Source organism: Ovis canadensis, chromosome 11, assembly GCF_042477335.2.
Source record: "Ovis canadensis isolate MfBH-ARS-UI-01 breed Bighorn chromosome 11, ARS-UI_OviCan_v2, whole genome shotgun sequence".
Taxonomy (NCBI): Eukaryota; Metazoa; Chordata; class Mammalia; order Artiodactyla; family Bovidae; genus Ovis; species Ovis canadensis.
The window spans coordinates 41,011,678-41,038,312 of NC_091255.1; positions in this window are offsets into that span (position 1 = coordinate 41,011,678).

The following is a 26,635-nucleotide window of genomic DNA, read 5'->3' on the forward strand; positions in this document are numbered from 1 at the left end:
TGGATGCCATGATCTCAGTTTTCTGAATGTTGAGCTTTAAGGAACAACAGGCTGGTTCCAAATAGGAAAAAGAGTATGTCAAGGCTATATATTGTCACCCTGCTTATTTAACTTATATGCAGAGTACATCATGAGAAACACTGGGCTGTAAGAAGTACAAGCTGGAATCAAGATTTCCGGGAGAAATATCAATAACCTCAGATACGCCGATGACACCACCCTTATGGCAAAAAGTGAAGAGAAACTAAAAAGCCTCTTGATGAAAGTGAAAGAGGAGAGTGAAAAAGTTGGCTTACTCATTCGATAAACCAGCCATTCACCTGTTCAATGTACCTGCTCTGTCATAGAATAGGCTACTCTGAAACAAAATATGTCCTTTTGTACTCTTACTATAAGAGCAGCAGCTTCACCATCTCCCCCCTCCACTTTTCCAGAATTTGCTATCCTATAGCTGTTTCTATTGCCTCTCTCCATCACCCACAGATAACAGAGATGGCTCTGGGTTGGTAGCACTGAGATTTTCTGTGTCAGTTCATGGATGCTGTCTGCCCCTAGATTCTCCCATCTTTCACCTGTCATATACCTTCAGGATCCAGCACCTCCCAGGATGGACTGCTCACTTTCATATCCCCTTTCACATCCACCACAGAGTCGAGTTAATAGAGAACTGAGTGATTAATGCTAACCACTTTTATAACTAAACAACTGTTCTTTCTTGATTTCACTATCCGTATTATGAGCTCAGTCAATCCCAGACTCTCCACAATTTGGACTCGGCTGATAGTCTAGCAAGCAATGGACCTGACCCCTCCCACCTCACTTGTTGGCAATTAGAGGAGCAAATGCATGATAACTAAGAAGCTGAAGTCATTTGATACCACACTTTTCTTGGTGTCACCAGCTTGAGGTTTTATGTGCACGTTTGGACTAACCCAGATCCCGGCTGTTCCTCTCAAAGGACCAAGAGCTGAAGGGAAAGAAACAGACAATCCAGAAGTCAAGAGAGGAAACAAGTTCTGACTGAGAAATAATCTTAGGTATTGAGTTGAGCAAAGAAGGACTAGACTGGTACCTGTCATTTTCCCACCTGGATGTGAAGTATAACTTGAGTTGAAGCCCCATAGTTAAATAATAAAATAGTCTACATACTCTAAATGGTGAGTGAAGTATGAAATGGATGAATAAACAGATCTTCAAGAGCTTGAAAATCCACACCATGATTTCACAGTTTTAAAGCTCTCTTTTTAATGAATTAGATGGGCCACAAAAGTATGGCGGTCTTGCTGGCCAACAAAGATTCATTGATCAGGTTAGCAGTTTTTTAACTCGAGAACTATGGAATTTCTCTGGTGATCTAGTGGTGAAGAATCTGCCTTCCAATGCAATGGACACAGAGTCGATCCCTGGTCCGGGAACTAAGGTCTCACATAGAGTGGAGCCACTGAGCCCACGCAGCAACTACAGAGGCCACGCATCACAGCTGGAGAATCCATGCATTGTGGTGAGAGACCCCAAGTGACGCCACGAAGATCTCGAACGCTGCAACTAAGACCTGACGCAGCCAAATAAATGAATAAATATTTTTTAAAAAGAAAACTATCAGCAAGTCGTATCTTGATGCGTGTTGGTCAGGATGAGCATGAAAAAATTAGACACACAAATGAGCTGAAGAAAGCAGGTCTCAGAGGTGCCCACAGGGGATCAGGCTGAGGATTTGGGGTAACTCAAGGACACGGAGTTCAGGAAAGGATGGACCCAATGAGAAAGCTTCCTGAAGTCACTGTCACGAGAACTGTGTGAAAATACAGTTACAAATAATGGACTCTGTCATGGACTTTATTTTGTAAGGACAAATGCTTTTCATCCATGGCACAGTTTTAAGACAACAAGCTCTGACTATCACCCAGTATGGAGCCAAAGGGAAGCAGAAGGAGGTGCACCATAAGCGTTCCTTTAGCAGACAGCATGTCTACTGTGTGTGAGTCCTTTAAATGTCTGTGAACGGAATTTCACCTTTGGCACTAAGTATAAGTGTTTATTTTCACTATCCCCGTTTCTTTAGTGTTTACATGACATATAAATACTGAGGTGACCTCTATTATGAAATCAGTGAAATAAGAACATAGCTTGATCCAGAGAGAAGTCAACCCAGTGTGTGTGGGGGGCGGTGCTGTGTGTTTCAGAGGCTCATCAGAGAGCTATCCAGATTTATGGATGGATGACAATAAAATGCAGGGGCTTCCGGCAGGGGGTGGAGGAAGCTGGTATAATTCTGTTTCCCTGACATCTTCAGGGCTGCCCCTGTACCTTTAGGATTGCTGGTGTATGTTTCTTTGACTTCTGTCACCAGTAATAGGAAAGGACCACATGAAAAGCCATATTTATGTACATCCTGTCCAAACAGAATTTTCTGTGATACAGGCTCTTGGAATCCTGGAAGAAAGCCTATGTGGGGCGATGTGAGAACTAATTCACTTTATGGCAAACAGAAGGGGAAAAGTGGAAGCAGTGACAAATTTTATTTTCTTGGGCTCCAAAATCTCTATGGATGGTGACTGCAGCCATGAAATTAAAAGACACTCGCTCCTTGGAAGGAAAGTTATGACAAACCTAGAGAGCATATTAAAAAGCAGAGACATCACTTTGACAGCAAAAGTCTGTGTAGTCAAAGCTATGGTTTTTCTGGTAGTCATGTATGGATGTGAAAGTCGGACCATGAAGAAGGCTGAGCACCAAAGAATTGGTGCTTTTAAATTGTGGTGCTGGAGAAGACTCTTAAGAGTCCCTTGGACTGCAAGGAGATCAGACCAGTCAATTCTAAAGGAAATCAGCACTAAATATTCATTGGAAGGACTGATGCTGAAACTGTCAAAACAATCCAATAGCCAAAATGTAGAAATAACCCAAATGTCCATTAACAGATGAATAAATAGATACATAAATTATGGGATATTATTTGGCCATAGAAAGAAATGAAATACCGATACATCCTATAACATGGATGAATCTTGAAAACATTATAAGTAAAAGAAACCAGAAACAAATGGTCACATATTATATGATTTCATTTATATGAAGTATTTATGATAGATAGATCCATAGAAATAGACTTCAGGTTGGAAATTGCCAGGATCTTGGAGGGTGGGTGGATAGTGGGAATTAACTCTTACTGCATATGAGGTTTTATTTGGGGATGATGAAAATATTTGCGGACTAGATAGAGGTGTGATTGCATAACATTGTGAATGGATTATACCGCACTGAATTGTTCTCTTTAAACAGTTAAATTTATATTATGTGCCTTTCTCCTTAATTAAACCAAAACACCTCCTTCAATCTATAATTCGTGTGCTGCATGCTAAGTCACTTCAGTTGTGTCCAACTCTTTGCGACCCCATGCACTGTAGCCCGCCTGGCTCCTCTGTCCATGGGATTCTCCAGGCAAGAATACTGGAGTGGGTTGCCATGCCCTCCTCCAGGGGATCTTCCCAACCCAGGGATCAGACCTGCATCTCTTATGTCTTCTGCACTGGCAGGTGGGTTCTTTACCACCTGCGCCACCAGGGAAGCCCCAATAATTCCTATTTTCCACAAGTTCTCCCAGACACCACAGATCATTACCTCTGTCCCTACATACCTTCAGAGGTGACTCCTGGAGTCAGAGGCTGCAGAGGTTACTGCTCGATGGCAGATTACAGTGACTCTACTGAGGGTTACATACGAATGCAAATAAAATACTGCATTTGTTGAGTGAATTTTTCCTCCTCATTGAGACATGTGGAAAAACACAGAGGTACCCTCAGAGTTCTTTATCTGCTCCTCTCGTGCTCAGGGGAACGTTCTCATTACACTGGGTTTGAAGAGAGAAAACTAATAAGAGAAAGGAAAACAAGAGCCTGACTAGCACAATCTCTTGTTCTGTAAGAATGCAATTCATCCCCAGCGCGCGGGCCATTTCCATTCCTGTGGGGCGGGAGTGGTCGAGAAGCATTTGATAATGAAAAGATGAGGAAAAGCATACAACCAAATATTTTTTCACAGTCAATGATGTCATCCTTCCTTGAAATCCGGCCTCAGCGGATCAAAGATAAACAGGACGAGGAGTGGGGAGACACTGTGAATAAAACACCCTCTGGAAAAGACAGACGTGTCCTTTCTCCCGCCTTCCAGAGCCTTCCATGTGGAATATAAATGTTTAAGACTTTTGATCATGACGAATGTAAAGGAGAGAAAAGGGCTTTCTTTGCAGTGGGGTTTCTTATCTGCACTGACCTGTCAGCTCCTTCGGATGGGGGTGTGGGCCCCCAGTTCTCAGGATTTTAGAAAAGAAATGTGTTGACATGGGGGTGGGTGTGGGCGAGAGGAAGCTGAAATGCCCAAGGATGGTTTAACATGCAAATGCGCGCACTTTCTTTTAGGTGGAGGATCAAGGTTTGGGTGTTTTCAATGTCTCTCCACTCCCCTTCTCTTCCCATCCCCGTTTAGTTTCCAGAGGCCGTAGATGTGACAAGGGCTTTGTGTAGGGAATTCAGGCGCATGAAAGGGCCAAGGAGACCCAGTTGAGGGAACAAACTTTTGGGGGTCAGTGGGGTCAGGGGAGAATAAATGTGCGGCTTTGTTGTCATTAAGGACATGCTCTCAGCGGGGTGTCCTGAGCCGGGCACACAGCGCACAGGCCTGTTTATTCAACACTGAAATACCTAAGGACGGGTCTTGGGGAGAAAAGGGAAACTTGAGCAGCAAAGGCCTGCACCTTCCAGGCTCGGAACATTCTCTCAAAACACAAAGACCCGCTTTTTTCTAATTACAGACTCGCAAGAGCCTGTGCATAACCCAAAATTAATTGATTAATTAACCAATGCATTAAAAGAAGAGCTCCCCCTAGAATTTTTTTTTCCCCTTTTTCTTTTCTCCCTCTCTCTCTCACTTTTTTTTTTCCCCCTTCCACACATGGACAATCCAGGTCATTGAAAGCCTAAGATAGAAACAGTCTCTTAACAGTGTTTGAAAACAGCCTTTGTCTCCATGGAAGTGGCACAGGCCTGCTGTGGTTTCCTTCCAGAAAACATTTACCTACCTCAGAGGGTTTTTGTGTGTATGTGTGAGGATTAAATGGGAGAAAGTGCTTAACACAGTCTGAGCACATAGTTAGAGCTAAATAAATATTAGTTGTTGTTCGTATGTGCGGCTGTTACTGGGTTCAGTCCTGAAGAGGTCGGGGAAAGAAAGATGGGAAGGTACGGCCATCCCAGCTGAGCTGGAAATCAGATAAGTGAGGAAGGGCTGGGGTGGGGTGGGCTGAGATCACCACGTCACCACCGGGGAGAAGGGAATCCTTTAGGCAGTGGAAAGGTGGATAGGGGCCATTTCTCAAACCAGAATTCAAGAGTGGCTCAAAAGATTAAAATAAGGAATACATTTCCCTAGTCTCCTCCTCCTAAGGCAGCTAATAAAGAGGCTTCCTTGGTGGCTCAGACAGTAAAGAATCTACCTGCAATGCAGGAGAGTTGGGTTTGATCCTTGGGTTGGGAAGTTCCCCTGGAGAAGGGAATGACAACCCACTCCAGTATTCTTGCCTGGAAAATTTCATGGACAGAGGAGCCTGTTGGGCTACAGTCCATGGGGTCACAAAGAACTGATCACGACTGAAGGACTAACACTTTCCCTGCAGAATCTCCTGCTCTGAATTCAAAGCCATGTGAATCCACCCACATCTGTCTTGGGGCAACAAGGCACTTGATAAATTTTGAAGAACTAGAGTTCTGAATTATGTTTTTTATACGCTGTCAGAATTTTAGGGCATCAGAGGAGATGATGGGCAAGTTAACACAGGAACCTGATTCCAAAACAAGGAAGAGCAAAGGAAAGACATAATGTCAACAAGAGTTCAAAGAGAAGAGAAATTAGCACAGGTGGTGTGTCGGGAAGTAGCAACGAAGGAAGGAGGGAGACACTGACTGGGCAGGAAGGAGCAGGGTGATACCACGAGAAAGCAGAGTTTCTGGAAGTTGTATTTGCGGGCAGAGTGTATCATGATTTGTGAAGTGTGCAGGTGTGAAGCCTAGATAAAAGCGTGCAGCTGTAATCCTCGTCCAAGGTTGCTGCGCCCACGGAGGTGTAATATGTATACAGGTGTATACGTGCTCATGAACCAGAGAAATTAAGAAAGGGTAAACCCAATGAAATTTCAAGAAAATCGATGACAGCCTAGTGGCTGTCTGGAACTGGGGGTTAAAGAAAAAGGAAGAGGCAGAGAAACTTAAGTTTTCTATCATAGGAAACCGTAGATAGTGACATCATTGGAAGAAAAGTGGAATTGGGGGGAAGTTCCTGTTTTGAGGGTGAAAAAACTGCAATTTGTTTATTTATTTTTAAATCTTTATTTATCTGGCTGAGTCCAGTCTCAGTTGCGGCACATGAGGGCTTTAATCTTTATCGAGACATGGGGATCTTGTAGTCGTGGCATGCAGGATCTGTAAGTCAAGAGACGTGGGATCTATTAATAGTTCCTTGACCACGGATGGAACCAGGGCCCCAGCATTGGGAGCGAGGAGTCTTAGCCACCGGACCTGCAGGGAAGTCCTCCAAAATTGCAATTTAACTGATGTAGAAATAAGGTAATAAATGATGGCTTGAACTGTGCAGAAGATGAACCTGTTAAATCAGAGGAGGGAAAAAAATATCAACGTTTGGATGATGGGAATAAAATAAATTGTTGGTAAACATAAGAGGCTCAGAATCGAGTATTAAAAAGACTTGCTAGAAAAGTCAAAATAGAAAGGAGGACGCTGCAGAAGACTGCGGAAGACTCTCGTGGGGTTGACTTCTAGGACAGAGCTGGAGCGTGAACTCTTGGCCCTGTTTTCGGCCAAAAGCCCACTGTGCATGCATCACTCTGAGCTGCCCTTTCAATATCCTGTCTTCTAGATGATGGTAAGAAGATTTCCCTGCAAGTGTGGTAAAGAGTCATGAGAGGGATTTCCCTGGTGGTCCAGTGGATAAGAATCACTTTGCAATGCAGGAGATGCAGGTTCGATCCTTGGTTGGGGAACTAAGATCCCACATGGTACAGAGCCACTAAGCCTGTAGGCCACAACTACTGAGGCTTCGAGCTAAAACTAGATCCTGCGTGCCACAACTAAGATCAGCCACAGTCAAATAAATAAATAAGTATTTTTTAAAATATCCTGAGTCAGAGCAATCATGGTCCAGCTTGTTCCACCTCAGGGGAAGATCTTGAGGAGATTAGGGGAGAGATTTGAACCATAGACCAAAGATGGGATTGGGAAGAGGAGAATCTGAGTTCTGCACCTACAAGGGGATAACTTCGTCCTGCTTGGCTACATTGGAACTATTATATATATATTATTTATTATATGAATATATATTACAGACCTATTATATTTTCTGTTGGTTTTGGTTATGGCTGCTGTAAATAATAAGTTCCTGTACCTTTTTCTATCCATATCGCTTCATGTGGTACTATCACTACAAGCCAAACATTCTAGTAAGGAGGCTGAAAATTCAACCCAAGGGCCACGCAGTGAGTAGTTAGAAGAACCACAGGGAACCAGAGGCAGAGATTAGAATCATGCCCCTGAGGGCAGAGACTGAGCCTGGTCCCGCATTCTGTCTACAGCCCAGCACAGGGCACACAAAAGGCGCTCTGTAAGTGAGTCATCAGAGATTTAAAATTGGGATGTTGGCTCTGAATTGAGCGATATGAAGAGGTGTGTTGCCGAGCTGCCACTGTGAAGGCGACGTGTGCAGGTGCACCGGGGGATGGATTAGGGCACCAAAGAGCCCAGAGTCACTTGCAGACTGTTTTCAGTCCATAGGAATCTATGGGGAGTGGGCCTCATTCATCCCCTTGGCTGTTGAGGATTGAGGGAGTGTAGGGAATTACAGAGGTTCAGGATAGAAGGTGAGTTACAATCTGACATTGAGTGTCCCCCGTAGCCACCTCTGTCCAGAATATGGGGTCAAACATATGGGTTTTTGTTGTTTTGTCACTGAGTTGTGTCCGACTCTTTGCAACCCCATGGACTGTAGTCTGCCAGGCTCCTCTGTCTATGGGATCTCCCAGGCAAGAATACTGTAGTGAGTTGCCTTTTCCTTTACCGGGGGATCTCCCTGACCCAGGGATCTTACCTGGGTCTCGTGCATTGCAGGCAGATTCTTTACCACTAAGCCAGCATCAATGAATCAATAAGTCCTCCATCACCGACATTTCTTTCTTTCCTTTTTTTGCTGGCTGCACCATGCAATATGTGGGATCTTAGTTCTCAGACCAGGGATCAAAGCTGTGTCCCCTGCAATGGAAGGGTGGAGTTTTAACCACTGGACCACCAGGGAAGTCCCACACCTATATTTCTTACCTCCAGCTCTCCCCCTGTAACTCCACTGCCTTGGCATCAATTCCTTTGGCTATCTAACAAACATTAATTGTGCTCTGATGTGTCAGGAATGCAGCGCTAATGATAAAATACAAATAAGATGCAGAACTTTTTGTGTCATCTACAAATAAGTGGACAGGCAGTGTAAATGCTCTGATTTAGAGAATCGTAGGATGTTATGGGAGCCCCTAGAGCTGTGTCATCACCCCCTCTCTAACCCTTCCTCTCGCCATCTTTATCTCTACATTTTGGAAGCAGGTTGCTGCTGTGATGGTGGTGATGTCTGTTCTGTTAGTGAGATAGGCAAGCCAGGCAAGGACCGATCTGGCAAGTGTCCTCCTCAGAGGAAAGGGACTGTGGAGTGAAAAGAGCCCTCACTTTGATTGACCTCCCTCTGCTGAAAACCCTTGAAAAAAAGCAACAGGCAGAGTAACCTTCTGCTGACAATACAGCTGCTGGGACTCATCCAAGTCCCACCGTGGCTGCCCGGCCAAGTCCATGATTAATGATGTCATTGCCAACAAGATGAGCCCTCAATTGTATAAGCCTTGGCTTTTCACAAAAGCTTTGACTAAGCAGTAAACTGACCAGAGGGATGGCCAATTATGGAGTGTCCCAAACATCACTAACAGTGAGAGACTCAAAGAAGAGCATCCATGCAGGGTGATGAGCAGAAGCAGAATCTGATGGAAACGCAACATTATTTGGGGCTGTGTAGGCCATTTCCTTCCCTGAATATGGAAAGTACATAGCTGGAGGGATCTCATGTTTCAAATGCAGAAACTAAGGCCCAGAGATTAAGGAGCTCGCCCTTAGACATAGGTAGGTTGGTGGTAGAATCAGGGCTGGGTCCAAGGTCATCCCTACTCTGTCACACCATTTTCATAAAATTTGGCAAAATCTTATAACCAGGCAAGAGCAAACATTTCCTAGTTCTGGAAACTCACCAGAGGCATAGGAAGCCATCAGCTTCTCCATCATTGGTTGCTGAATTTCATCAAGGGAGATTTTTTTTTTTTTCCAAGTGAGAGTCAAGGGTAGAATACTTTATACGTTTTTTCATGCTAGAGGAAGACTGTTTCCTAACTTTATTATTATTTTTTTAGTTTTTAAATTAAAAAAATATTGCCACACTGCACAGCATGCTGGATTATAGTTTCCTGCTGCTGCTGCTACTGCTGCTAAGTCACTTCAGTCGTGTCCAACTCTGTGTGACCCCATAGACAGCAGCCCACCAGGCTCCCCCATCCCTGGGATTCTCCAGGCAAGAACACTGGAGTGGGTTGCCATTTCCTTCTCCAATGCATGAAAGTGAAAAGTGAAAGCAAAGTCGCTCAACCCTGACCAGGGATCAAACACACACCCCCTGCATTGGAAGCATGGAGTCTTAACCACTGGACCACCGGGAAGTCCCCCACCTTTATCTGAACCACCCACTTGTATATAACATTGTTGGATCATACTTTCTTCTCTTAGATTTGTAGACATGGCAACATTTTCTTACTGTGTTGAGTGTTCTTTGTGGAGAAGTCTGAGGTCAGTCTAACAATTTTCTGATTTGCAGATGGCATAGTATTTTTTCCTAGACACATCTTTTTCTAGACCCTTTTTTCCCTTTAGCATCAAGTTCTGTCAGCCTAACCTGAATATGTCTACCGTCGGTTTCCTATGTTAAATTTTTCTTTGAAGGGATTTCTTCAATGCAGACTCAGTTCTTTATTTCAATAAAACATTCATTTATATTGTTCTTATATACATTTTCCATTCTATTGCTTCAGGAACAGTAGTTATCCCTTTTCTCTCGTGTAAGTGGGGGGAGTGCTTTTCAGGTTTCAAGTAATTTTCCAGCTGTCAAGGAGCTCATTCACAGGAAGTCAATAATTACAATGATCCCTCTTAAGAACTCTCCAGAACCTAGCACAAAGTGCATGGGGAGTGGCCGAGGATGCGGACTTGAACCCTATGTAAGGAGTAGCAAGCCTCCTCTAACAATGAAAAGGGACTTCCCTGGTAACTAGCTGGTAAAAAAAAAATCAACCTGCAATGCAGAAGACCTGGGTTTGATCCCTGGGTTGGGAAGATCCCCTGGAGGAGGAAAGAGCAACCCCCTCCATTATTCTTGCCTGAAGAGTCCCCATGGACAGAGGAGCCTGGTGGGTTACAGTCTATGGGGTCACAAAAAGTTGGATACAACTGAGCGACTAAGCACAGCACAGAGATGAAAAAGACTTCTCTATAGCAAGCCTGGTGGGCTGCAGTCCATGGGGTCGCAAAGAGTCGGACACGACTGAGCGACTTCACTTTCACTTTTCACTTTCCTGCATTGGAGAAGGAAATGGCAACCCACTCCAGTGTTCTTGCCTGGAGAATCCCAGGGATGGCAGAGCCTGGTGGGCTGCCGTCTATGGGGTTGCACAGAGTCGGACACGACTGAGGTGACTTAGCAGCAGCAGCAGCATAACGTGTCAGCTCTTCTTCACTGGAAATATTCAAGAGTAGACAGCCTGGGCTTCCTTGGTGGCTCAGTGGTCCATCGTCTGCCAATGCAGAAGAGGGTTCAGTCCCTGGTCTGGGAAGACCCTACAGGCCACAGAGCAACTAAGCCCATGCGCCAAAACTATTGAGCCTGTGCTCTAGAGCACAGGAGCTGCAGCTTCTCTCAACAAGATAAGCCACTGCAACTACAGAGGGGCCACTGCTCGCTGCAACTAGTGAAAAGCCCACTTGAGTAGCAACAAAGATCCAGCACAGCCAAAAATAAATAAATACAATTATTTTAAAAAAAAAAAACAATAGCTAGGCTAGCCATCTTACTATGATTTTTTTTTAATTTTTTTTTTGATGTGGACCATTTTTTATGTCTTTATTGAATTTGTTACAATACTGTTTCACATTTTGTTTTTATGACTGAGAGGCATGTGGGATCTTAGTTCCCTGAGAAGGAATTGAACCAGCACCCCCTGCATTGTAAGCTCAATGTCTTAACCACTGGACTATCAGTGAAGTCCCTTGCTATGACCTTATAGTAAGCTGAACTAAGTGATTGCGATGATCCCTTCCAGCTCTGTGACTCTAATAGTGTCAAGTGAGCATCTTCTCATCAAAGTCTTTGGTGCAGGGCTAGTGGGTAAGTCACCCACCTGCTTTTCTATCAAAGGTCCTACACCTCCAGGACAACCTTTTATTCTGAATCTGGTGATTGATACCAGAAAAAGTCTAAGAACAGAAGAACCAGGGCCAACATGACAGCAGAAACTATTTTTTAAATGACTTCCGCTAGGGATGAGACAGTTCAATGGCAAGCCAAAACAAACAAACAAAACAAAACACAAGTATGCAATGTAGCCCCTTTATTTCCCTCCAATGAGAATTTTAAACTGTGAGCTCCCTAAGAGCGTGAGACAGTACAGTCCACGGGGTTGCAAAGAGGCACACACGACGGAGCGCACGCATGACGAGGACGACTAAGCTGCTGGCAGAGTCCAGAATCAGGTTTGACACCCAACCGAAACACCTAATACTTGCTAAATAAATAAACAAATTAAAGAGGTCGTAAACGTGAACTAGTGTGTTTTCAAGCTAGAAAATAAAGAAACGGAGCATATCCTATCACCAGGATGCCCGTATCACCAACACTTTCACCGGCATGCAGACTCCAGCCTAGATGACGCACGTGTTTTTGTTTGTTTAAGTAAGTGTGAGAGCCCTAGTAACCTCCTAAGATTCTAGGGTTTCGCAAATGTCTACAGAAAGAGGCATTCTGGGGGTTCACGGCTGTGTAGCGGGTGGAAGAGATGAGACCATCAGCGTGTTCGAGTTCCAAGTTTGACTCACGGCTTCACCACCTCAGTGACGCCAGAGACATACCTGAAACTTCTCTGAGGCTCCATTCTCACCTGCCAAGTGGCTAAACTAACACTTCACAGGATTGTTGTGAGAATTAGGTAAAACCAGTTACAGGAACAGAGAAGGCAATGGCACCCCACTCCAGTACTCTTGCCTGGAAAATCCCATGGGTGGAGGAGCATGGCAGGCTGCAGTCCATGGGGTTGCTGAGGGTCAGACTGAGCGACTTCACTTTCACTTTTCACTTTCATGCATTGGAGCAGGAAATGGCAACCCACTCCAGTGTTCTTGCCTGGAGAATCCCAGGGACGGGGGAGCCTGGTGTGCTGCCATCTATGGGGTCACACAGAGTCGGACACGGCTGAAGCGACTTAGCAGTATCAGCAGTTACAGGAAGCACAGGTTGCTGTGAATTTAGTGTGACGATTTCTATGGCCCTCGCCCTACCCAGAGACTCCAGTTTGTTTGTTTTTTCCTTCCCCTTGGTGTGGAATGGGGAGAAGAGGCGGCGATCTCGATGAGCAGTAGAATTTCTGTCCATTTCACTCCCCACCCCTACCCCAATAGCTCCCTGACACACTCACCGTTTAGTCACACTCACCGTCCCACAGGTATTAGCCACGAAGCAGACAGAATGACACTGCTCACTTTTCCAAATGATACAACTTCAGGTTTTATTTTAAGAGGGATGAATGGGATTTACTCACCTTGCCCTCCTAAAGGAGAACACATAGGTCCTGACTGCACTGCCTTTAAACCAGCGGGTGGATCTCATCTCACACCTCATGTGCCCCAGTGCGGCTCACAGACCCATGAGACTAACGGATTCAGTTGCCTTTGCTCATCCCGTTAAATGAGCAATTTCCAGATTCCAACATCTCTGAAGTCTAACATCTCCACACTTCACCCACCACTTGTCTATGCCCCGCCCCCATGACTCTGCTCCATAAAGAGCTGCATGATGGAGCCAACTTTGATGAGGGAACCATTGCATCCTGCAGAAGAGGGGACCGAAGCAAGGTGTCTGTCCCCAGACAGTCCAGCTCACAGCCATCCAGCCCAAGTGCAACCCTAAGTTTGTGCAAAGAAAAGAAGCTTCCAAAGACCATGAAAATACATCTCTAATTGGCATTCCGCTGCCATTCCTTTCGAGTGCTGGTCACGAGTCAGAGCCTGGGGATGAAAGAGAGAACATGGCAGACAAGGTCCCTGCCTTCATGGAACATAAATTCTAAGGGTAGAAATAAATGGGGAGACAAAAGAAGTACAAAACTGGACTTTCCCGCCGATCCAGTGATTAAGCATCTGCCTGCCAATGCAGGGGACGCGGGCTTGATCCCTGGTCAGGGAGGACCCCACATGCCACAGAGCAACTAAGCCCATGAGCCATAGCTAATGAAATCTGCTTGGCCTAGAGCCTGTGCTCCATAACAAGAGAAGCCACCACAAGGAGAAGTCAGCCCACCACAACTAGAGAGTAGCCCCCACTCTCCGCAACTGAAGAAAGCCCAGTAGTGCAACAAAAACCCATGACAAAGATTAATAAATAAATTATTTTCTAAAGGTACGAAATTGAGAACATTACCAGTAAGTTATGAGGGTGTTGCAAATAATTACCACGAGGTGATGGAATGAAGAGTGGTTAGGCAACTACTTATATCCGCTGTTAAGGATGGCTGGATAGAGGAAAAGGAGAAAGACTCCATCATGTGAAGATCAGAGAGAAGGGAATTTCAGCAAAGGGAACAGATAGATAGTGCAAATCCTATGGCAGGGGTGGGCTTGCAGTGCTGATGGAGGGCTAGTGCCCAAGGAAAGGAAGCGGGCAGGGCAAATGAGATCATTGCCAGTGGCCAGGTCATGGGATTTGTGAACCTTGGGAAGAGCTATGAATCTCCCTTTTGAAATCTGGTCTCCAGGAGGTGGCCTGGGTAGAGAAGAGTAGATGGTGATAGCCCAGAAGGAGGACAAAGACATAAATTACAATCCAGATGGTCAAATGTGTACATTGCTTTTGAACTGAGGTGCTGGAGAAGACTCTTGAGAGTCCCTTGGACATCTAGGATATCAAACCAGTCCATCCTAAAGGAAATCAGTCCTGAATACTCATTGGAAGGACTGATGCTGGAGCTGAAACTCCAATCCTTTGGCCACCTGATGTGAAGAAGTGACTCATTGGAAAAGACCGTGATGCTGGGGGAGATTGAGGGCAGGAGGAGAAGGGGGAGGCAGAGGTTGAGATGGTTAGATGCCATCACTGACTCAATGGACATGAGTCTGAGCAAACTCCAGGATAGAGTGAAGGACAAGGAAACCTGGTGTGCTGCAGTCCATGGGGTCTCAAAGAGTCAGACATGACAGTGAATGAACAATAGCAAATGAGTATGTTATAACTAGAGACAACCTAAACCACAGTTCTGAATTTATTTCAGTTCTATGCAGGTGAGTTCTACTGGCTACAAGTGATTTTGGGGTCAGAAGCATTAAATGGAGGAGGGATCTTGAGAGGTGTGGTAAGCAGCTGGGTTTTAAAACCTGTTCCTTTTCTTTTTTTCATATTTATGTATTTATTTGTCTGCAGTGGGTCTTAGTTGCAGCATGCGGTATTTATTTCAATCCCTGATCAGGGATTGAACCCGGGCCCCCTGCATTGGGAGCTCAGCATCTTAGCCACTGGACCTCCAGGAAAGTCCCGATACTTGTTCTTCTCTTAACTACTTGGAGGACCATGGACAACCCTTTGCTTCTTCGGTGTCAGTCTTCCCATCTGTATCCTGAATATTGTACTAAATAAACTTCAGAGTCTCTGCTAACAGTCTGGGGTTATATGGTTCCATGACATCTGGTATAAACTCTCCAGACACGTTAAAGAAAATTCAGCATGTTTGATCTTTTCACATACGAAACCTTGCAAATAGCTGAGAAAGCCACATGCCAGTGGCTGAATTGTTAGAGATGAGCCAGGTAAACACTAAGCCAGGATGAACAACATCCTGCACCGAATTCACTCCAGACCTTGGGGGTACAAGAAAAGCTGTTTTCCCCTCTCCTGCATCTTCCCCCAACCCTCAAACCCCCGCCACCACTTGTAACTCTTGCAGGGAGGCATTCTTGTTTACACAATGCAAGACAATTGCGAAATGAGAAAAGAGCTTGGCACATTCTGCTGCTAATTGAGAGCTCAGAAGTAAAAGGTAATAAAACCCCAAACCCATTAGAAAGTCTCTTCCACCATTACTGATTGTCAGGCGCCCTCTGCTGGTGGACTTGACAGCAAGCCACCAGAAGCTAAGGGAAGTTTTGGTTCTGGAATAGATGCCTGCTTCCCAGGAAGATCTAGAATGCAGGTGTTTATCTTCAAGGATTTCCTAAAGGAAAACAAGCTTAAACGGGGCCATACCTCATTGGAGAGAATTCTTTCATGCCTTTACAAATGAACATACTGTTTTTGAAATCTTCAGATGGGATAAAGCACACCCATTCAAAATGAATTCTGATTAGAATTTAAGAATATTCATCTTTCAGCATTATGGATGGTGAAGTTGTAGAAGTTTGGCATTCCCAGCGTAGAAATGGAAAATGGCTTAGTGACCAAGAAACACATCTACAGCCAAGGAATAACCACGCACTCTGTGACATTGAACAGACCCTGGAATGTCATACTGGGTAGAGGGTAGGGTGTAAGATCTAATCAGATCTGGCTTTGAATCCTAGTTCCGCTGCTCATTGAATAAATTATTGGAAAACCCCTGACTTCCCTTTTTATGATAGTCTGTTATGTGTGTTAACACAATATACGGTTAAGTCCACTGAATTCAATCTCAATCCATCAGAACCATTGTGCACATTTAATAGGGACCTAGAAGAAACATATGGAGTGGATGACAGAGTTCATCATTCAATCTCTCATTTATTGTACTGCCATGAGTGGCACAGTTGATAAAGAATTTGTCTGCCAATGCAAGAGACGCAAGAGACTGGGGTTCAATCTCTGAGATGGGAAGGTCCCCTGGAAATGGCACACCACTCCAGTATACTTGCCTGGAAAATTCCGTGGACAGTCCCTGGATATGTCCCAGAATCTCCTGGTTTATAATCTGTGGGAACTTGAATAGAATTTGTACCCTGCTGTTGTGTGAGCATTGTATAAATCTTCATTATGCTGAGTTGGTTCATAGTGCTTTCAGGTTTACTATATCCTTTTACTTTTCTGTCTATTCATTGTATTAATTTTTGAGAGTTTGAGATTGAAAACTACAACTAAAAAATCTTAATTTACTGTCTGAGCCACCAGGGAAGCCCTTTATTAATTGTAATACATAGTGGAACTATATGTAACCCTGTTCTGTATTTTTCAAGTCTCCTGTTAATGTGTTATCATACTTTCATAATTTAAAAAATAATTTTTTTAAATATCACAAATAGAGGGGGCTAGTGGGCTATAGTCCAGGGGGTCACAAAGAGTCGATCACAACTGAGCAACTCACACAAAGACACACACACACGTGAGTACTCAGGACAATGAACCAGACACGGGCCCTGCCCTCAAGGAGGAAAAAGCCCAGGAGAAAAGATAAGACCCAAAGACAAATAGAACAAGGCAGAAAAAGTCCCTGTGATGTAGGAGATACTTGTGATCAATGGGAATTCTCAATAGATAAGTTCTTTCGACTTTTGAGGAACCAGGAAATGCTTTTCTTTCAGAATTACATCATTTCTATGATTCCTGAGCCTTCCTGAGCACCAATCCTTGACCATGTGGAAAGATAAGATTTAGAGAAGTTTCAAAATTCTGTTAGCTTGGGAAGTAATAGTAATAACGATATATATATATATATATATATTTAAGAAGAAATCTATTTCTTCATAAGGCTCAAAGATCAAGATAGCAGCAAAGGGAAAATGTGTCAAATTTGTCAAGTAGAGAAGCACTGAAGGAAAGCCTGCTATAAATTACACTTTGGGGAATTAAGAAAAAAGGAGAAATAATTGATGCTGCAAAAGGAATTAAATCCATGCAGAGGATATAAAGGGAACAGTCCAAAAGGAAATGATGAGAAGAGAAGTGACAGATATGAGGACTAAGAGCGACGATCAAAGGGAGAAAAGGCTGGAAGAAATGAAGAACAATCAATTATCAAAGAAAAAATACAAATCCACTTTCAACTCTCTAAAGTTTAAAAAAAAAATCTATAAATAGAATGCAAGCTTCCACGTTGTCCTAAGCAAAACAATATGAAAGTGTTCACTTAATTCTGGAGTAAAGCTCTAAAGTAAAAAGATTCGTAGACCTTAAACTTATTTCAGCAAAAAAGAAAAGGTTACACATGAAAGAAAAAGGGAGGCTTCCCCAGTGACTCAGTCATGAAGAATCCACCTGCCAATGCAGGAGATTCAGGAGACTCAGGTTCGATCCCTGGGTCAGGAAGATCCCCTGGAGGAGGAAATGGCAACCCACTCATTTTCTTGCCTAGGGAATCCCCATGGACAGAGGAACCTGTGGGCTACAGTCCATGGGGGTCACAAAGAGCTGACACGACTGAAGGCTTAGCACGCACACATGCAAAAGAAAAAAAAATAACCAGACTGGCTGATAACTTCTCATTTGCAATGTTAATGCTCCAAGACAGTGAAGAAACACCTACGAACATTTTGGATGAAAATCACTGAGATGCAAGATGCCCTTTACAAATGGTGATGGTAGTGGTGGTTTAGTCGCTAAGTCTAATCGACTCTTTTCGACCCCATGTCTTCCAGGCTCCTCTGTCCATAGGATTCTCCAAGCAAGAATACTGGAGTGGGTTGCCATTTCCTTCTCCAGGGCATCTGCCCAACCCAAGAATCGAACCCAAGTCTCCTGCATTGCAGGCAGATTCTTTTACCAACTGAACCGCAAGGGAAGCAAATGGAGGCAATTAAAAGATATTTTTATTAAACAAGAGCTTGAAAAAGATCCACAGAAAACAGGTACTTGAAAATTGTCCCCAACTAACTGGGGCATACTAAAATATTTCAAGCTCAAAAGTGGGAGCGTCATCTCCATAAATATGAGTTCAGTACTAAAAGCTATGGAGAAGTCTGGCCCGTGTTTACCTAGCTCTCTCCAGGAGAAATGTAAATCAAGTTGTAAATGTGAATCTAAAAGCCAAACATCTGTTCCTTTAAAAATAATGCAAAACTCATGATTTTGTGAAAAAAAATCCATTTAAAATATCAGCTAATATTAACAGAGACTGAGAAATGTGAGGAGAAAGAAGCGGAGAGGGATCGTACTCTCAAGAGATTGTCTCCTTAAATATAGACGATTAATACTGATTAGAAATAAACTGTATTAGTCATTTCTTTTGTTTTCTTCAAAATGTCCCTAAGCATGGATCTATGCAAGTTTTACCTGGAGAAGGAAATGGCAACCCACTCCAGTATTCTTGCCTAGAGAATCCCATGGACAGAGGAGCCTGACAGGCTAGTCCATGGGATCATGAAGAGTCAGAAATGACTTAGTGACTAAATAACAATATACAAGTTTCAAATCTAAAGCTAGATGTCATAACTTCAAAGTGTTGGACTAACAAAAATTCTTTACCCCACTGTGATTAGAGCATGGCCATGGTGTTCATTTTAATAATTCTGATTTAAGGCGTAAGCACTGGCATTTGCCCTGCCCGTAAAGGAAAGATCTTGGACTAAAAATCAATAATAGCAATTTTGAAAATCACTTTATATTGATGATATTCTACTTCCAGAATAAGACTTAGCCCACAGTTTGAAACTTTATATTAACATGAAAACAGTTCACAATTGCTGTAATTTAGAATTTAACTCACATTTGGATTGAAATAGGAGGGGGGAAAAAAATCCCTATACGAAAAAAAAAAGAAGACTGTTTCCTTCTTAATTCTGAGAATGAGCTCACATGAAGCCAAAGAGGGCTCTTGACAAATCAAAAGGTAAACATCAAAGAAAGTAAACGCAAAGAAAACATGTCCCATAGAGCAAATAGAAGTAACAAATGAAACAGCACAAAACAATATTTAAAAGTAAAAAACTGTATGCCAGAACAGAAAATAGGCCTTTTGTGACAGTAAACATTGATGTAAAGTGCCTCTCTTAAAAGGCAAAGACTCCGGTTGTTTTTCCAAAATCCAGCCAATCACTGCATAAAAGAGCCGACCCCAAAGGTATGTGGAATGTTGAAAGCAAAATATTAGAGGTTCTTTGGGCAAATTCAAACGAAAGCAGAGAAGGCCATAAGCCCAAATACCTGACACCAACTTTCAGACAAAAATCACTGAAGGGAGCAAAAGTTCACTTCTTTGGACAAATGAGATCAACATTTATGAGATTAACAAAATAGTAAGACAAACCTAACAAAACCTCTAAGAAATGGGCACTCAATAGGTGGCTCAGTGGTGAAGAACCTGCCTGCCAATGCAGGAGACCAGGGAGATGAGGGTTTGATCTCTGGGTCAGGAAGATCCCCTGGAGAACAAAAAGGCAACCCACTCCAGTATTCTCGATTAGGAAATCCCATGGACAGAGAAGCCTGGTGGGCTACAATCCATGGCGTCACAAAGAGTCAGACACAACTTAGCAACTAAAGCAACAAACAATAGTAGTTAGAGACATTAACTTGTTTCTCGATTTATGACAGGTCTCTGGTGGCTCAGCTGGTAAAGAATCCGCCTGCGATGTGAGAGACCTGCTTTCGATCCTTGGATCAGGAAGATCCCCTGGAGAAGGGAAAGGCTACCCACTCTAGTATTCTGGCCTGGAGAACTTCATGGACTGTATAGTCCGTGGGGTTGCAAAGAGTCAGACATGACTGAGCAACTCTTCCTTATAGAAATAACAAAATGTATTCAGTAAGACACCATTGACACCTCTTTCAAATAACAATAAAAATTAACTTTTAGCATTCTTAAAATATAGCTTTATTTAAAAATAGAACATTTCAGGTCACAAAAAAAGTCCCAAATTCTAGAAAAAAAAAAAAAGTAGTACAGCATTCTCTCTTATGTCCTTTTCTGATTAGAATAAAATAAAATTGATTACAATATTAGGCCATAGAAATAAAACATTTCTAAGTATTTGTTTAAATAACTTATAGACAAAAAATAATTCATACCACAATTACAAATTATAAATACTGTAGAGAGGCTACTATGTGTTACCCCTTCAAGATTTTAAAGAACTATGTCAATTCTGATGTGTGTGTTTTCTGTCGAAAAAAAGATTAGTAAGAAAGTGTTATGAGTAACTAGCATGGGTCATGTTTATTTTGTTTGTGTATGTGAATTTGCTTTTATGTATGCATTGCTTTTTTGCAAAAAAATGGGTACTTGGTAGAGTCCGTATGTTTGCATTTATTGAAGCTGAATAACAATGAGAGGATTGCAAATTTTCATCATCTTTAAATTGGAAAACAGAAATCATCTTTAGAGAAGATACACCCTCCAGCAGGATAGATTTGAAGTAAATATATAACCAATGTTCTCCTAACATCAGTGAGCTAATTGCATTGAGCAACGTCGAAGGTGCTGTACAAATAAGCAAATCATAACTTTTTTTAGGGACAAGATTAAGCTAGCACTGGAAATTTATTTTCCTAAATAAATAAATTTTTCTGTGCCTAAAATGTCCTATTTGTTCCTGAAAGACAGAAAGTGATAGAAAGTGAAAGTGTTAGACTCAGTCGTGTCTGGCTCTTTGCCATCCCATGAACTGTAGCCCGCCAGGTTCTTCTGTCCATGGGATTTCCCAGGCAAGTATATTGGAGTGGGTTGCCATTTCCCTTCTCCAGGGGATCTTCTGACCCAGGGATAGAACTCGGGTCTCCTGTAATGCAGCAGATTCTCTACCGTCTGAGCCACCAGGGAATCCCATCACGAATGTTCTTATTCAGACTTCTGCTGTGCTCCTGGTCTTGCACTAATGGTCTCTCAGTAAATGTCCTGAGTTAGTGTCTCGGATATCAGGCCTCTGAATCTTCGAAGGGTCGACCTCCCTCTTTCTAAACTGTATGTGTGTGTCCTACTGCTTCTTTCTCATCCATCTAGCTGACGTGATGTTAGCAATACAAGCTAATGTATGTTGTACAGGATACCCTTATAAACCAGATACTTTAAACAATCTAGTGACAGAGAGACAGAGAATTCACATATCTCTGGGGCAAGAGCATGGATGTCCACCACTATCCATCCCCCATGAATGCAAACTGCTCCTGTCCTCCTGTTTGATGAGTATTGAAAAGAATGTATTTGCCAGATCAATGGCCTCACGCCACGTACCAGAGTCCCTAATACAGATACCACTTTCAGCACAGTGCATGGAGCTGGCTCTGCTATTCGGTTAAGCTTGTGGTAATACACTGTTATTTTCCATGGCCTTTCTGGTTTTTACAGGACCACTACCCCGGTTTCCTTTAAATATTTGCATGCGTGCATCCTCAGTCACTCAGTCGTGTCTGACTCCTTGCGATCCCATGGACTGTAGCCTGCCCAGCTCCTCTGTCCATGGAATTTTCCAGGCAAGAATATTAGAGTGAGTTGCCATTTCCTCCTTCATGGGCTCTGCTGGACCCAGGGGTTGAACCCACAGGTCCTGCACTGGCAGACAGATTCTTTACCACTGAGCCACCTAAGAAAGCCCTTTAGATATTTGAGGGTGACAAAAATCTACCATTTCCTCCAAAGATACTTCCCCCCAGATTGTTTTATATTGACTATTTTGGCTGGAGTGGGAGAGTTTCAACAGTTTCTGTCTGGCTTTCTAGCCATTAATAACTGAGTTTAGGCCAATGAACCAACGTGAGGGTTTTGCCAACAACTTATACGTCCATTTCCATTATATAGTCGGGATCTGAAAAAACAACTTCTGGGCATATCTGGATTGAGTGAATACCGTGAGATGGACCTGGATCAGTATTAGATTATTATGTGACACTGTTCTATTGTACTGCGGGCCAGGATGGTGCTCTAGGGAGCTGGGTGTCAGTGTCAACTTGAGTCTTGTATCTACCAGCCCCCAAATGATATGCTGTTGTTATGCAGTCACTAAGTCAGGTTTGCCTCTTCGAGACCCTATGGACTGCAGCTTGCCAGGCTCCCCTGTCCTCTACTGTCTCCTGGCATTCACTCAGATTCATGTCCTTGGAGTCAGTGATGCTATCTAACCATCTCATCCTCTGCTGCCCCCTTCTTTTGTCAAATGATATAACCCAAGTAAATGGCCCATGATCTCTTTTGTAAAGAACTGGAGGGATGAGATCCATGCATATTTACCATGATGTTGGACAGACAAGGCTTTGTTTATGGGGATCTGGCATCCCCTTCAGGTTTCCTTGGGAGTAATAGACACAGGTCTTCTGTTCATCCATTGTTGATCTGTTGATGACAACTTTTGGCTTCCCAGGTAGCCAATGGTAATGAATCTACCTGCCAAGCAGGAGATGAGGGTTCAATCCCTGGGTGGGGAAAAACCTTGGAGAAGGAAATGGCAACCTACTCCAATATCCTTGCCCGGGAAATCCCATGGACAGAGGAGCTTAACAGGCTATGGTCCATGGAGTTGCAAAGAGTTGTACATGACTGAGCAACTAAACAACAAAGGCATGACACCCTTATCTCACCCGCCTGTCTGTCTTGTCCTTAGGAACGCCACGATCTCCTAACTCTCTCCTGGGCTGACGTTCCGACCTTGCTGCCCTTTGGTTGATCGTGTCCAAGTTCTCCTGATGATCGACAGCTGACTCCTGCTCTCTGCTCTTCTGGGTCCCTGTCATCTCCACAACTGCCCAGGATCCCAGGTCTGAAATAACCTCTCCTGCCATTAGCTCCTGTCTCCAGGGTTTCACTGGGCTCCTCAGTCACCCTGATGCCCTCAAACTAGTGCATCCCATCAGGTGAGGTGATAAACCTTATAAAATAGCTTGGCCTCTCATAGCTCAGACAGTCAAGAACCAGCCTACCAATACAGGAGACTCAGGTTCCATCCCTGGGTGGGGAAGACCCCATGGAGAAGGGAATGGCAACCCACTCTAGTATTCTTGCTGGAGAAGTCCATGGACAAAGGAGCCTGGCAGGCTATAGTCCATGGGGTCGCAAAGAGTCAGACATGCCTGAGCAGCTAACTCTTTCACTTTTCCTTTTTTTCCTGAGTATTCAGCCAGTGTATTTTCTGGGCTTGCAGAGTCACTCTAACAGGACATTTTTCAATTTCTGATTCCCTCCGGTATGATGGCAGACTGTTTTATTTCACAGAAGCTCTCCTTTGTTCCAAGCTTCCAAGAGTTAGCCAGTCAGTGTCTTAAAATTTGCCCCCCAGTGCACAGGCTTCCTTATTTAGTTTTATATTCTTCCTTTCTTAACCCAACACTCTCGAGATGTACCAGGTGTATCTCCCCATTCCTGGCAGGAACTGTGATCCAGATTCTGCAGCAACTTTGGCATCTCAGCCATTTCCCATTTCCTCAACAAGGCTGTCCTGAGGATGGATCTTTACTGCTGGTCTGGCTGGTGGGACAGTGTGATTCCGTTTATAATGTGTTTTTTAAATAGGCACACTGAAGTATATTGTTTGAAGGTATTGTCATAGATGACAAAGTAGAACACGGAAATGTGTGCTGTGGGCTCCCTCTCTGAAATGAGGACAAGAAATGTTCGCTCTGAATGTGTCTTACATCTTCAGCGGAATGTTTGCAGCCCCTAGTCTTTGCAGCAGAGGAGAAAGAAAGAAGTCTTTGCGGCAGAATTCCTTTCCAGGTTGGAAGCTGGTGCAGCCAGAGGAATTTTCTTATGATTCTGGCCATGAGTACTTTATAGAAAGGTGCTTGTTGACCTCAAATTTTACTTAAAATCATTTTTCAGAATGGCGATCAATCACTGCCCATTCTCCATGGTACTGGAATTTCTGATCTTTATGTTTTAAGTTCTCCGATATTCATTTTCCTCCCAATATCTGTTATTTGTCTGTGTGGCTCTTAAAAAAAATTAAGCCACATATTGTTTAGACTAATGTCTAGACTGACTTCCCACCAATACAGTGTTCAGCATCTTTCCAGTGAGGACCAAGGAAATTGGAGTCAGAAGATGCCCGTCAACTCAGTGCCTGTGGGATTGGTGCCTCATCCGAGTCAGCTGAATAAAAGATGAGGTTGTTAAGCCAACAACACAAGCCAAAAGCTCTGCTAATAACAACAGAATTAGAAATCTTGACCAATTCATTTTCTGGGAATCTTTACTTTGTGGGTAAACTTGGAATATTTTCATTGACAGAATAATCTCAACTTACTCTTTTCTATCAAAATAAAAAAGAATGTGGGTTAAAAACTCCATTGTGAAGTATCATGGTTTGTATGAAAGCCCCAAGGTGATTCTACAGTTCCAATATTTTTATATGGATCAATCAAGTTGCCTAAGTATGTTGGTCTTGCCCCCAGGTAGCTTGGTCTGTACTGACTTGGCCTCTCTCTATACAGTTTTGTTTTGTTTTGTTTTGTTTTTTCAGTCCAGAAGGCAGGCAAGGTGCTTTAGGAAGAGAAAACACAAGCAGAATAGGAAGCCCAAAATAACCTAATTTAGTTAATATTTAACACTTTGCATTTTCTTGCAGCAGGTTGGAAAACTTAAGATCCATCAGTGGTCAGAAAAACCAACAATATTTCTTTAATATTTCAGTACCTGAAACCACTTAGCAGTAGAGGAAGGGGACTGTTATGAAATATGTTTAATCATGGAGGATTAAATTTCCCCAAATGGCCAAATTTCCAGTGTCAGGAAAACCAGTCACCCACTTGCTATTCACAGGGACACGAGCCAAAACCACCAGGCTTGGAATTCAGCTCTGAAGCTTACAGGAGTGATGACCCTTGTTCCCTTTTCTTTCCTGATCTTATTTATCAGTCAGGGAGCATCCAAACCCCTCAAGGCTGTTCCCTTATTGTGCCTGAATCTCACCCCTGGGACCGAGATGGCTGCTGATGGACTTTCAGGAGCCCGAGGCAGAGTGCTCCCCCTGCAGGTGTAGGGTCTTATTCTGCCTCCTGCTCAGAGCTCTCACAACCGCCTTCTTAACACTTACCCTGCTGCCTCTCAAACCTCCTGACACCAAATTCTGTGCCCGCATGAACTTGGACCCTTGGGTGGATCTGAATCAGCTAACTCTTGAAGACGGGAATACCGAGATTTACAATCCATAACACACTACTTTCTGTCTCATCCTACCTCCCCAACACATTGTTCATGAGTTTTTTTCTTTTTGTTTTTACCAGCTGTGGTTTAATAAAATATATGTTTTTGGTCTTTATCTCTGCTTCTTGACACAGGCCTCCTAAAACCCTTGGGATTTCCTGAGGAATATGAGCATCTTTTCTCATTGATAAAAAGCCACTTTGCACCAGACCTGTGTTTGGGCTAACGAGGTGAGTCAAGACGTGTTTCTAGATGGCTTTAGGATAGGAGCTGGTGTCCAGAGAAACCAATCACATCATTAAAGGGATAGAACTATCAGCCACACCCACCTCTCTGAGGGGAGAGGGCTGGAGATTGAATTCAATCACTGATGGCTGATTAATGGCTGATTAATTAATAATCATGCCTAAGTGGTGACATCTCCAGGAAAAAACTCAGGAAGACTAAGGTTCGGGGGAGCTTCCAGGTTGGTGAACACATCAAAGTGCTGTGAAGATGACGTGCGCAGAGAGGACACCACCTCCCTCCCTGTAATCCGCCCTATGCATCTTTTCCTTCGGGCTGTCCTTGAGTCGCATCCATCGTAATGAACTGGTGTGTTTGTGTTAGTCGTTCAGTCATGTCCAACTCTTTGCTACCCCATGGACTATAGCCCACCAGGCTCTTCTGCCAATGGAATTCTCCAGGCAAGATTGCTGGAGTGGATTGCCATTTCCTTCACCACGGTATCTTCCCCACCCAGGGATCGAACCTGGGTCTCCTGCATTGCAGGTGAATCTTTACCCTCTAAGTCACCAGTAAATGTAACTAAAGCAGTTTCCGAAATCTATGAGTCATCCTAGCAAATTGCCACGGATAAGGGGCCTTGTAGGAGTCCCTGATTTATAGTTGGCTGGACCAAAGTACAGGTAGCCTGGTAATCCCTTCTGTGGCTGGCATCAGGAGTGGGGGCAGTCTTACAGGACCCTCCTTGGACTTGTGGAGTCTGCACTAACTCTGTGAATTGAATTGAACTATAGGCCACCCAGTTGGTGTTGGAGGATTGGAGAATCCATGATGAAACAAGGTATTTGAATTGGTTGGGAAAAAATAGCACACACCAGCATCCTTGTCTCTGTATAAGTGCGGGGGCTGGGAGGCCTCCCCTACTCACTGCCTTTGGAGTCTGTGTCCCTGCTCAGTGAGGGGAGGAATAGGGTCATCAAC